The sequence below is a fragment of the Centropristis striata genome, chromosome 3 (assembly GCF_030273125.1).
Source record: "Centropristis striata isolate RG_2023a ecotype Rhode Island chromosome 3, C.striata_1.0, whole genome shotgun sequence".
Taxonomy (NCBI): domain Eukaryota; kingdom Metazoa; phylum Chordata; class Actinopteri; order Perciformes; family Serranidae; genus Centropristis; species Centropristis striata.
In genome coordinates, this window is record NC_081519.1 from 1531919 (window position 1) to 1544868 (window position 12950).

At 35.6% G+C, this 12950-nt stretch overlaps 1 protein-coding gene across 2 annotated transcripts in view; it reads left to right on the top strand.

Annotated features, from left to right (window-relative positions):
• Window positions 1-10319: 10319 nt before the first annotated feature.
• raly (RALY heterogeneous nuclear ribonucleoprotein) overlaps window positions 10320-12950 on the top strand; it is a 216564-nt gene continuing 213933 nt past the window's right edge. Inside the window, exon 1 of one of the 2 annotated variants that reach the window (XM_059329979.1) lies at window positions 10320-10740. The gene's annotated coding sequence lies outside the window, so the exon portion shown is untranslated. The remainder of the gene's footprint in view (window positions 10741-12950) is intronic. The other variant, XM_059329980.1, reaches the window with a different exon arrangement.

Genomic DNA, 12950 nt, shown 5'->3' on the forward strand with positions numbered 1-12950 from the left:
TTAATGTCTTTTTTTGGTCATTTTGTGTATTTTTTGGTCATTTTGTGTCTTTGTTTGGTCATTTTGTGTCTTTTTTTGGTCATTTTGTTTCTTTTCTGGTGAATTTGTGTATTTTTTTGGTCATTTTGTTTCTTTTCTGGTGAATTTGTGTATTTTTTTGGTCATTTTGTTTCTTTTCTGGTGAATTTGTGTCTCTTTTGAACATTTTGTTTCTTTTCTGGTGAATTTGTGTCTTTTTTGGTCATTTTGTTTCTTTTTTTGGGCCATTTTGTTTATTTTTTGGGTCATTTTGTGTCTTTTTTTGGTCATTTTGTGTCTTTTTTTGGTCATTTTGTGTCTTTTTTTGGTCATTTTGTTTCTTTTCTGGTGAATTTGTGTCTTTTTTGGTCATTTTGTTTCTTTTTTTGGGCCATTTTGTTTCTTTTTTGAGTCATTTTGTGTCTTTTTTGGTAAATTTGTGTATTTTTTGGTCATTTTGTTTCTTTTCTGGTGAATTTGTGTCTTTTTTGGTCATTTTGTGTCTTTGTTTGGTCATTTTGTGTCTTTTTTTGGTCATTTTGTTTCTTTTCTGGTGAATTTGTGTCTTTTTTGGTCATTTTGTTTCTTTTTTTGGGCCATTTTGTTTCTTTTTTGGGTCATTTAGTGTCTTCTTTTGGTCAATTTGTGTCTTTTTTGGTCAATTTGTGTCTTTTTGTGGCCATTTTTTGTCATTTGGGGGTCCATTTGAGTCCTTTTTTGCTTAATTTTACGTAATTTTTTGATCATTTTGTGTCATTTTGTGGTCAATTTGATTCTTTTTTGGGTAATTTTGTGTCTTTTCTGACAAATACCAAAGTTTCAAGTTCTTACTTTCCAAGGAGTCTCTGTCTTGAACAACATGCATGTTAAATTGGGGGTCGCGACTCAAAAAGGTTGAGAACTACTGCCCTAAAAAATGCTTTAAAACATTCTAGTTGACCTCATGAACCAAGTCGTGAAACATTACTGGTAGAACTAAAGAGACCTCCGCCTCTCCCTTTAGTTTGTTTCTCTCTGTGGTCATTCTGGGGACACTTGATCAGAGATTTTAAGTGAGACATTTTATTTAATACCAATGGCGCTCAGATCTCTCTGTTCCTCTCTTCCTGTGTCTCCAGACGACTTTAGTTCCCAGTCACTCTTCTAAAGTAAGCTGTTTTTATCAAGAAACGCTCTGTGTCATTCTCTCTCACCCCGGAAAGGAGAACAGCTTCAGAGCAAGCAGCTCTCTTTTCCTTTTGTGCTTTAACATCAGACTTCTGACTGAAGAAAATCAAATAACCCTTCCATGCTCGCTCCCGCTGTTCCACTGCAGCACTGAGGGAAGGAAAACAATTTAATACGAGCATGAAGGAAAAAGAATAACGCTCCGAATTCTGAGAGACTTCAAAAACTTTAAAAACCTCCGTTTCTGTCTCCTGTGACTTCTCATTGACTCGAATGGGTAACCTGACAATATCACAAAAGCCTCTTATCATTAAACCTGTGAACATACATAACAATACAATGTCTGTTCTTAAACATCATATATGTCACACATATATATATATATATATATATATATGTGACATATATAGAAAAGACTCTGGGTCGTTTTTTTTACTTCATCAGTCAAATTACAAATGTCTGATTTTATTCTCTCCATGAACCTGCTGGTGTAAAACACGAGGGAATCTTTTCTTCTGTGCTCCTGTTTTCTTCTTCTTTTGTATCTCTCTCTCTCTCTCTCTCTCTGTCTCTCTCTGTCTCTCTCTCTCTCTCTCTGTTTGATTCTCCCTCTCTCTCTCTCTTATTTCCCACCTCCTCTTCCTACCCTTGAAGGAGAAAACAGAGAAACAAGCAGCACAACAAAATAAATAAACAACCTTGCTCTTTTTCTCTCCACACAACCCTCGCCTCATTTTAACTGTTTTCGTGTGTGTGTTCTTGTACTTCCTACATAGTGAGGACCAGAACACGTTTTTAACCAACAAAGTGAGGACATTTCGGCCGGTCCTCACTTCTTTAAAGGCTTTTTTTAGATTTCAGACTTTGTTTTAAGGGTTAAAGGTTACATTATAATTATAATTAACTGAAACTGTATTGTGTGGTTACAAAACTAACTAAAATTACAGTGAAAATGTCCTTCGTTTTAGTCTTTGTCAACTTTTTTCATACGTAATGAAGATGGATCAGACAAAGGAAATAAAGGCAAAATTTACTGTGACCTCTTTTAATCTCCCACCAACAAATACCCCATTACAGAAAACTACAACTAATAAAAACTAAACTAAAACTAAACCACCAAAAAAAAAAATACTAAACTAAAACTAGCAAACCCACTCTAAAAACTCATTAAAACTAACTGAAATTTAAAACAAAAATTCAGAACAACATTAAAACTAAAACTAATGAAAAATCCAAAACAAAAAATCCAAGAATGTGTGTGTGTGTGTGTGTGTGTGTGTGTGTGTGTGTGTGTGTGTGTACAAGATTGTCCTTTGGTGTCCTTCGTCCTTTTTGGTTTTTAAAGAACGTAGAGAATTTCAAACTTCACATATGTCAAAAAAACAACAACAACAACAACTTGATGCACAAAGTTCATAAAGTGTTTGTGAGAACTTTATATCTGCTGTGTGAGGTAAACATCAGTACCAACACAAGCAGTGAGGCTCTGCTTTCTCACCCACAGGACCCACTTGGATCCACTTGCTTTTTTCTCTATATGTATTATTGTGTTATTCATTTTCTCGACTGCTCACTTGTATCCTTTTTATTTCAGTTACTCCCGACGAGGGGAAGCCTTAAAGCATTCCATGTTCTACTTCTCCTGTGTGTGTGTGTGTGTGTGTGTGTGTGTGTGTGTTCTTCTTAAATGAGGTGGGGTCAGGTGTGTTTGGGCCACCTGCAGTAAAGATTATGGCACAGTACACTGCAAAAAAGCCAACTTGTATTTTTTGGCCTAAAACAGTGATTTAAGTTGGTAAAACTTGGAAATATAAATTATTGACATTTAGGGCAATAATGTAAGTTAGCACAACAAAGGAAGCCAGTTGTCTGCTCAAAAACAAGTTGGTGAGTTGTTGTTACTTATATCTTTAAGTTGGGGTTCACAACAAGGGACAATAGTTCTGATAACTCTTATTTCTTTGTTGTGAAATGCGGGAAAGCGGTGAAATTCAGTCATTAGCGAAAGCTAACGGCTAACTGATGCTAGCGGCTAACTGATGCTAGCGGCTCACTAATGCTAACAGCTAACTGATGCTAGTGGCTAACTAATGCTAGCGGCAAACTGATGCTAGCGGCTAACTGATGCTAGCAGCTAACTGATGCTAGCGGCTAACTGGTGCTAGCGGCTAACTGATGCTAGCGGCTAACTAATGCTAGCGACTAACGGAGGCTAGCGGCTAACTGATGCTAGCCGCGCTGCTTGTTACAGCTACAAGAGTAGCCATTAGCATATCAATGCTAACTCAAAATTGTGGTCGCAACATTAGCTGACATGTCATAGCGGCGTTACAATCGTGCCAATTCAGCACATTGCAGAAGTTAGCAGAAGTAAGGATTAAAAGTTATTACAATGTAAAATTATAAGTTAGTACAACTTACAGTTGAGTTGACAAAAATCTGAATTCAGAGTTGAGCAAACTCAAAAACAAAACTTAAAATATTTAGTTTAATTGTCCAACTTAAATTTTTATCGAAGTTTGTCGCCTTGAAACTTTGAGTTCACCCAACTTTTTTTTTTTGCAGTGTACAGGTACATCTTAAAAAATTAGAATATTGTGAAAAAGTTCAATATTTTTTGTCAATTATTTTGAAAAGAGAGTGTGTTTAAATGCTAAATTTGCCCACAAACACAAAACATAACACATCTGCCGCTGGAGGGACTTAATTTTGCACATATTAAAATCAGAAACCAAAGTGCTGGACAAATTCGTTTTTGACTCTTCTAGATGCTAGAAGAAAATTTAAGGCAAAGTTCATCTTTGGGGAGAAGAATGTGTAAACCAAATTACATGGAAATCCACCAAATACATGTACATCTAAAAAAAATTATAATATCATGAAAAAGTTCAATATTTTTTGTCAGTTATTTCAGAAAGTGAAACTTGTATATTATATAGATTCATTATACGTAGAGGGAAATATTTCAAGCCTGTTTTTCTTGTAATTTTGATGATTCTGGCTTAGAGAGAATGAAAACCCAAAACAATTTTATACTGAGACACTGAGTTTTGTGTTTTCATTCTCTCTAAGCCAGAATCAAATAACATTACAATTATTATTATTAATTACAAATAAAACAGGCTTTAAATATTTCACTCTATGTGTAATGAATCTATGTAATGTTTGAGTTTCACTTTCTGAAATAATTGACAAGAAATATTGAACTTTTTCATGATATTCAAATTTTTTTTATATTAACCTGTAGTTTCCTGCTATTTAAATGGAACATTATTTTAATAAAGTGATATTTATCATTCTAATACACACAAAAACACAGGCAGACTGTTTGGAGTGCAGATGTTAGAGGTGGGAGAAAAAAATCGATAAATCATAGTATTGTGATTTTTTGCGTGGCAATATTATAAAGATTCATGGCCCCCAAGTATCAATATTTAGGGCCGTCAGTATTTTTGGCCTTGTTAGAAATATACTGGAGATACTGGTATCATATTGACTGAAAGATGCTAAACAGAGACAGAAATGATTGCATACATAGGAAGTTGACAAATTTGAACCAAAATCTCCTGGACTTCAGAGGTTTAACCCTTAATAGGGCACTCCAGAATGTGTAAAAAAAAAAACATATGAAAATTATATTTTGAGAAAAAAGTTTACGAGATTAATATGGCAAATCTACAGAAAAAAATGCGTAGATTTATGAGATTTAAAGTGGTGAATCTGGGAGAAAAAAGTTGCTTTTTTCCCACTTTTTTCTCGTAAATCTGCAACTTTTTTCACGCAAATTTGCCACTTTAAATCTCTTAAATCTGCCACTTTTTTTCTTGTAGATTTGCCACTTTAATCTAGTAAATTTGCAACATTTTTCTCAAAATATTACCTACAGTTGAAACCAGAAGTTTACATACACTATATAAAAAGCTTTTGTTCTTGGGTTGATATGCACATTTTGGACCAAAGGTTGGTTGATTTCTTTTGACTTTCCCATGATGTTACACAAAGAAGCAGTGTGTTTCAGGTGTGTCTTAAAAAAGCATCCACAGGTGTGTCTCTAATTAACTCTAATGTTGTCAATAAACCTATCAGAAGCTTCCAAAGACATGACATCATCATCTGGGCTTCCCCAAATTGTTTCAAGGCATAATAATGTTAGTGTATGTAAACTTCTGACTTTGAAGAAAGTAATAAAAAATTGTCTAAAAAAATCCATCTCTCATTATTCTGGCATTTAGCAAATAGAAATAATTTTGGTAATCCTAACGGACCTAAAACAGGAAAAGTGATTGTCTGATTTCATGTCAGACAGTGAGAAAAAAAGCACGTGTCTTTTTATATAGTGTATGTAAACTTCTGGTTTCAACTGTAATCTACTCTACTCTAACTACCAAATGTAGTTCTTTGCCTGATAAAGGTAACGGTCCCATCTGACCCCAGAGTGTCCTAAAGACAACATGTCTGTCCCTCAGAGAGACAAATGCAGCTGTTAGCTTCATCCATCCTGCCGGCTGGAACAGACGTCTGTAATCTGCTGTCAGATGATGAGAGAGTAATGGCTGCTGTCCTCCAGCTGACAAACACTGATCTGTTTCTCCAGCAGAAAGGGACTCTCTGCTCTAAACCAGTAGTTCTCAACCTTTTTGAGTCGCGACCCCCAATTTAACATGCATGTTGTCTCACTGAACACAATCTCACAGTTCAGATCAGACAAACTCAGTTGATACGACAAATTTTGGACAAATAATGAAGCAGACAACAACTAGAACATCTCTGTCTGTGCATTTATTTATTTTTTTTGTAGAGTAATAACTTGCTACTTTGGGATTTTTTTGTCAGAAGACACAAAATGACCCATAAAGAATCAAATTGACCACAAAAAGACACAAAATGATAAAAAAAAAGACACAAAATGACCCAAAAATTATATAAAATTAAGAAAAAAATGAGTCACATTGACCAAAGATTACACAAATTGACCAAAAAAGACACAAAATGACCAAAAAGACACAAACTGACAAAAAAAAGAGACAAAATGACCAAAAAAAGGAAATAAAATGACAAAAAGGACACAAAATGACAAAAAAGACACAAAATGACCAAAAAATTAAATAAAATTAAGAAAAAAATGAGTCAAATTGACCAAAAAAGACACAAAATGACCAATTAGACACAAACTGACTAAAAAAAACAGAGACAAAATTACCAAAAAAAGACACAAAATGACAAAAAAAAGACACAAAATGACCAAAAAAAATTAACAAAATGGCCCAAAAAAAGAAACAAAACGACCAAAAAGACACAAACTGACTAAAAAAAAGAGACAAAATGGCCCAAAAAAAGGAAATAAAATGACAAAAAAGACACAACATGACAAAAAAAAGATACAAAATGACCAAAAAAAGACACAAAATGACCAAAAAGACTAAAAAACATGAACACTTTAACACAGTGGAGACAGAGCTGACTTGAGAATAGCTACTCTAAAGTGTGAAATCCCCCGAATAAATATATAAATATAAAACACCAGGTGATGTTCTCACAAACACTGAAGCACCTTCTCAAGAGGCTCTTCAGCTGTTTGCTCAGCCTCTCTTCAAGCACCCACAAAAATCCAACGCTACATATTCTCAATTCTGAGTAAGCAGCTTAAATATCCAGTGAGAATTCCCCTGATGACTCCCAGGTTGGCACCCTGTAAAAAAACAACCTGGTCTCACAGGAATCCGTGGAATAGCCACGGAATCACTCAAGTTTCCGTGAAACTGACACGGATTTGGCTACAATGCAAGTTAATGACAGTCATATCCCGTGGCTATTCCAACATACAAAGTGATTATGTACATTCACTGAGTGAAGATTTAGAAAATAAAACATATATTTCTCGCTAGAAATGTGATCAAAATCCATGTTAATGCAGAAACTAAGTCAAAATATTGATTTTTTCACTAAAAATGAGAGAACTGTCCGCCATGTTTTTTGTTCCGACCGCCGGGACCTTGAAAGTCACGTGACTTGGAACAAACCAATAGGAACAAATATCCATGGAATAGCCACGCTGGAGGCAGTATCAAAATGACCAAAAAAAGACACAAAATGACAAAAAAAAGACACAAAATGACAAAAAAATACACAGAATTATCAAAAAGAGACTCAAAGTTATTTAAAAAAAAGGCACAAAATGACCAAAAAATACACAAAATGACCAAAAAAAGACACAAAATGACAAAAAAATAGACAGAATTTAAAAAAAAAGACATACAATTATTAAAAAAGACACTAAAATGACCAAAACCACACAAAATTACTTATAAATACACTTTTTTTTTTTTTACCAATTATGTAATATAGTATAACATTAATGGAAGGTTTTTGATCAAATCAAAGATGGCGGAAAATCCAATATGGCCGAAAAACCCCATTGATGATGCATTGAGCTGGGATTGGCCCAAGGGTTCCAGTGATACGGGTCAAAAGTTAATAAACATTCAACTTTGATAATGTAATAACCTCCCATTAATCTTATATTTTATTACATTATTGGTAAAAAAAAAAAAGTGTATTACATTATTGGGAAATGCACTTTATTACATTATCGAGAAGTTATTACATTATGAGGTTTTATTAGATTTTCAATGTACTCAAGTGCAGATTTTTATTACATTATCGGGATTATTACATTATCAGGAATTTATTACATTATCAGGTTCGACATGCCCTCCAAAGTCTTGGCTTTAAACTACACGCCAGTTTTTGTTTGATGATGATCAACTGGAGATAAGATCAAATATATTTAGTATAAAAACATATAACTAAATACTCTTATATGCTATATTTACAGCCTGTGTTCATATTTACAACATTTAAAATTATTCATAGAGCACGATTGTGTTTTTAAAGAATAAAAAAAAAAGTATTTCAAGTATTTTTCTACTCAAAATCCTATTTTATGGTTCAAAATGTTGATCCAGTAAGGCAGAATGAAAAGTATTTTTTAATAAACGAACTCCAGAAGGTCAGATTAATTCAGATTTTTTTTCATTTTCACATTTCAGACCCATCTTACCCTCACTCAAATAGCATTTCATCATAAACTTAAACAATTGATCAGACTGTGCAGCTCCTTCTGGAGACGTACAAGACTTTAGAGACTTAATGGGACTGCTGGCAAGAATATCAATAAAGATAAAGTGGACACAAGATCATAGAAAAATGAGAAATCAGCCACAGAGAGTGATGAGGAATCCAGTCTAACTATGATGAACTACAGACTGAACGGAGCTCACCTGCTGGTTTCAAATGGTTCATTCCACTCTACAGTAGAGATTCCTACTGAAAGTAATGCACTGGAATTTGTAGTTTTCCCACTAAATTGTGTCCATGGAGAGATAAAAACTGGACATACAGATATGATGTTGCACACGCCAACCTCTTAAACTTAAAATAATAATACGTTTAAATAGGAAAAATGGCACAAAACACCATCATTTAATCTTTTAAAGAATTTATTTCCCAAACGATGCATTTATACAAACAAATATTCTTAGTATTAGTATTGTATTTGTCCACTGGGCTGTTTGACTTGAACTACTGGAAATGGACTTTTCATCATATTCTAATTTATTGATACTGTTGATACTGTTGGGGTCAATTTGACCCTGAACAGAAGACATGTTCATTTATCACTCCATATAAGGAAAAAAGACACAAATTGACCAAAGAAGATGCAAAATTGACCCAAGAAGACACAAATTGACCAAAAAGACACAGAATGACCAAAAAAGATACACATTGACCAAAAAAGACACAAATTGACCAAAGAAGATGCAAAATGGCAAAAATGAAGACACAAGTTGAGCACAAAAAGACAAAAAATGACCCCAAGAAAAGATGCAAATTCACCAAAAAAGACACAGAATGCCCCAAAAAGATGCAAAATGACCAAAAAAAACCCCACAAAGTGACCAAAAAGATGCAAAATGACCAAAAAACCCCCATAAAATTACAAAATAAGACACAAATTGACCACAACAGACACAAAATGACAAAAGAAGACATAAATTGACCAAAATTGACAAGAAAACACACAAAATCACCAAAAATCGCCCCCGTAAAATTCTCCATTGTCTCTCTTTCTGTTATTGTGTCCATCTATATGACTCAAAAAGCCCCAAAAAGATGATCAAAATGACCAAAAAACCCCCACAAATTGACCAAAAATACACAAAATGGCCCGAAAAAAGACACAAAATGACAAAATAAGACACAACTTGACCACAACAGACACGAAATGACAAAAGAAGACATAAATTGACCAAAAATGACAAGAAAAGACACAAAATCACCAAAAATCCCCCCCGTAAAATTCTCCATTGTCTCTCTTTCTGTTATTGTGTCCATCTTTACTCTATTTGGGCAGTTTGACTTGAACTACTGGAAATGGACTTTTCATCATATTCTAACTTATTGAGATGTACCTGTAGATACTGTTGGGGTCAATTTGACCCTCAAAAGAAGAGGTGACACATGTTCATTTATCAACATCACTCCATAAAAGAAAAAAAGAAACAAATTAACCAAAGAAGATGCAAAATGGCAACAATGAAGACACAAGTTGACCACAAAAAGACATAAAATGACCCAAAAAAAGATGCAGATTGACCAAAAAAGGCACAGAATGCCCCCAAAAGATGCAAAATGACCAAAAAACCCCACCACTTGACCGAAAAAAGACACAAAATGACAAAAGAAGACACATATTGACCAAAAATGACAAGAAAAGACACAAAATCACCAAAAATCCCCCCCGTAAAATTCTCCATTGTCTCTCTTTCTGTTATTGTGTCCATCTATATGACTCTATACTCAGTTGGGGCTGTTTTTGCTTTTTCTCCAATTCTTACTTGAAACCACGTGACTGTTTCACCTCCGGGATGTAGCAGCTGATTGGACACACAGCGCCTCTGTTTGAATGCAGGAACCCGCCGACACGCTCAGGTGAGCTGCTGAAACTGTTGAAGCGTGAAAAATAACGATACAACTAACAGGTGAGCAGATCAGCTGCGGAGTGGGACATGTGGGCTTTGTGTGTGTGTGTGTGTGTGTGTGTGTGTGTGTGTGTGTGTGTGTGCTGCGTCCCTGTCAGAGCTAATGGAGGAGTTTGATCCAGACTGCATTAACAGCTGTATTGGCGCAGGAGTGCACGTGTTATTGTAGCGAGGAACAATCCGGCATGTTTCCTGAATGAACCGTTGGATGTACTGTCTCTTTAAGAGCCTTTCTGGCTCCGTCGGTGCGCTTTTTAGCGAGGTGCCAAATTACGCACGGAGCTCCCAGCGGCCGCTCCGCCCGCCGCCCGCCCGGCCTCCCCCCGCCTGCCAGCGCGCAGTGGTTCGCTCCAGTCGGCTCTCTGCTGCTCTTTATCACCGCCCCACTGACCGGCGCGCAGTCGGAGCTCCAGCCCGGTAACCGAGCGCACCCCGAGCCTCACCGAGCCGCTTCTTCTTCTTCTTCCCCTCTTGCTTCAGCCTCTTTCGGCGTTTTTGCCTCCTCCGTTGGTAGGTCAGTTTTCTCTTCCTCTTTTCTAATCTCTTTCTTTCTTTGCTGCTGATTCGCCTCTGGTTTTTATTTTTATATTTTTTGCGGCTGGTTGGATTTCTGTCTCTCTTCTGTTTGTCCCACGAGTCTCTACCTGAGCTTTTTCCTCTCGCTGGGAGAGAAAAAAACCCACCTTTTGCCTTTTCTTGTGTTTATTTTCAGTTCTTTAATTTTTATTATTCTCTTTTCATTTTAACACCGCAGATGTCTCTTTCCTCTCTGTGATCTTACGAGATTTATTTTGATTTTCGTCTGTTTCTTTCTTCTGTTTGCCCTCTTTTATCTCAATCTTGCAGTTTGATTTTTTATTTTTTTGCCCCCCTTTTTAAATAAAAGCCAAATGGGATTTACGTGTCTCTTAAAACTTGAATGTTGCGCATGCAGCATGCCAGCACGCAGCGAGGTGAGGATGATGATGCTGCTGCTGCTGCTGGGATCATGATGATGATGATGATGATGATGATGCAGGCAGGTGTTTGCAAGGACACATCTTCATCCAAGGAACTGCTCGTGTTGCTGTTGGGACTGTTTCTGCCAAACAGTGATCTCTGGTGTGAATCTCGTGTAGTTTCTTTGTGTGCGAATGTCTGTTTACAACCAAACACACACACACACACACACACACACACACACACACACACACACACACACATTCTTGTACTTCTATCTTTGTGAGGACCCTCATTGTAATAGTGAATTCCCTATCAAGGTTATAATAGTTTTGGATTTTTCATTAGTTTTAGTTTTAATTTTGTTGTGAATTTTTGTTTTAAATTTCAGTTAGTTTTAATGAGTTTTTAGAGTGAGTTTGCTAGTTTTAATTAGGTATTTGTTGTTTTTACAAATGTAAAAAAATATAACATGTTTTTATTTATTTATACAGACTAAAAAAGTCATATTTTCTTTATATATTTTTTTTTAATATTGTCAAGAATATCGTTATCGAAAAAAATAGATAGAAATATTGTGATATTTTAGGTTGCTAGTTTTAGTTAAGTCTTTTTTTGGGGAAATGCTTTAGTTTTAGTTTAGTTTTTATTAGTTTTAGTTTTTTGTAATGGGGTATTTGTTGGGTGGGAGATTAAAAGAGGTCACAGTAAATTTTGCCTTTATTTCCTTTGTCTGATCCATCTTCATTATGTATGAAAAAAGTTGACAAAGACGAAAACGAAGGACATTTTCACTATAATTTTAGTTAGTTTTGTAACCACACAATACAGTTTCAGTTAATTATCATTATCATGTAACCTTTAACCCTTAAAACAAAGTCTGAAATCTCAAAAAAACAGCCTTTAAAGAAGTGAGGACCGGCCGAAAAGTCCTCACTTTGCAAAAATGTCCTCACTCTGTTTGTTAAAAACGTGTTCTGGTCCTCACTATGTAGGAAGAACAAGACCACACACACACACACACACACACACACACACACACACACACACACACACCCTCTCCAGCAGCCTGTTTGACTGTGGTCCTGATGGAGCAGACCAGGAGGAGCTGCCAGGTCTGGTTTGTTCCTCTGTCAGGTCCTGTTCTGGTCCCTGATGTGTAATATCAGCAGACTGGTTGTTGTTCCTGCAGATGTGGAACTGGCTGCATGCTGAGAATATTTCCTGACATGTCTCTGCTCTTGTAAACATGCAGTCTGAACTATATGTGACTATGTCAAGATTGTTTTTTCTGCATTTGGTGAAGCAGAACTGAGAATCAGATTGATTTACTGACCAGAATATGAAGTAGTAGGGCATATGAGAAGAAAATGCCAGAAAATGCAATATTAAAAGGAAAGTTGTTTGTTTTTTGTAATTGTGTAGTTGTTATTTCTTTTCAAGATTTCTGGTTCTGTAAGTGCCTTTGCAAAGTTGTTAAAAAGGCAGTCTTTAAATACATATTCATGAAAACAGTGCTGTATTGAAGCCTTTAAACAGCTGCAACGTAAGAAATCAGCTGGAATATACTGCAGATCCTGTAGATACTGTTGGAGTCAATCAGACCCTGAACAGAAGAGGTGACACGTGTTCATTTATCAATATCACTCCATAAACGGAAAAAAAAGACACGAATTGACCAAAAAAAGACATAAATGGACCAAAAAAGACACAAATTGACCAAAAAAAGACATAAATTGACCAAAAAAAGACATAAATGGACCAAAAAAAGACACAAATTGACCA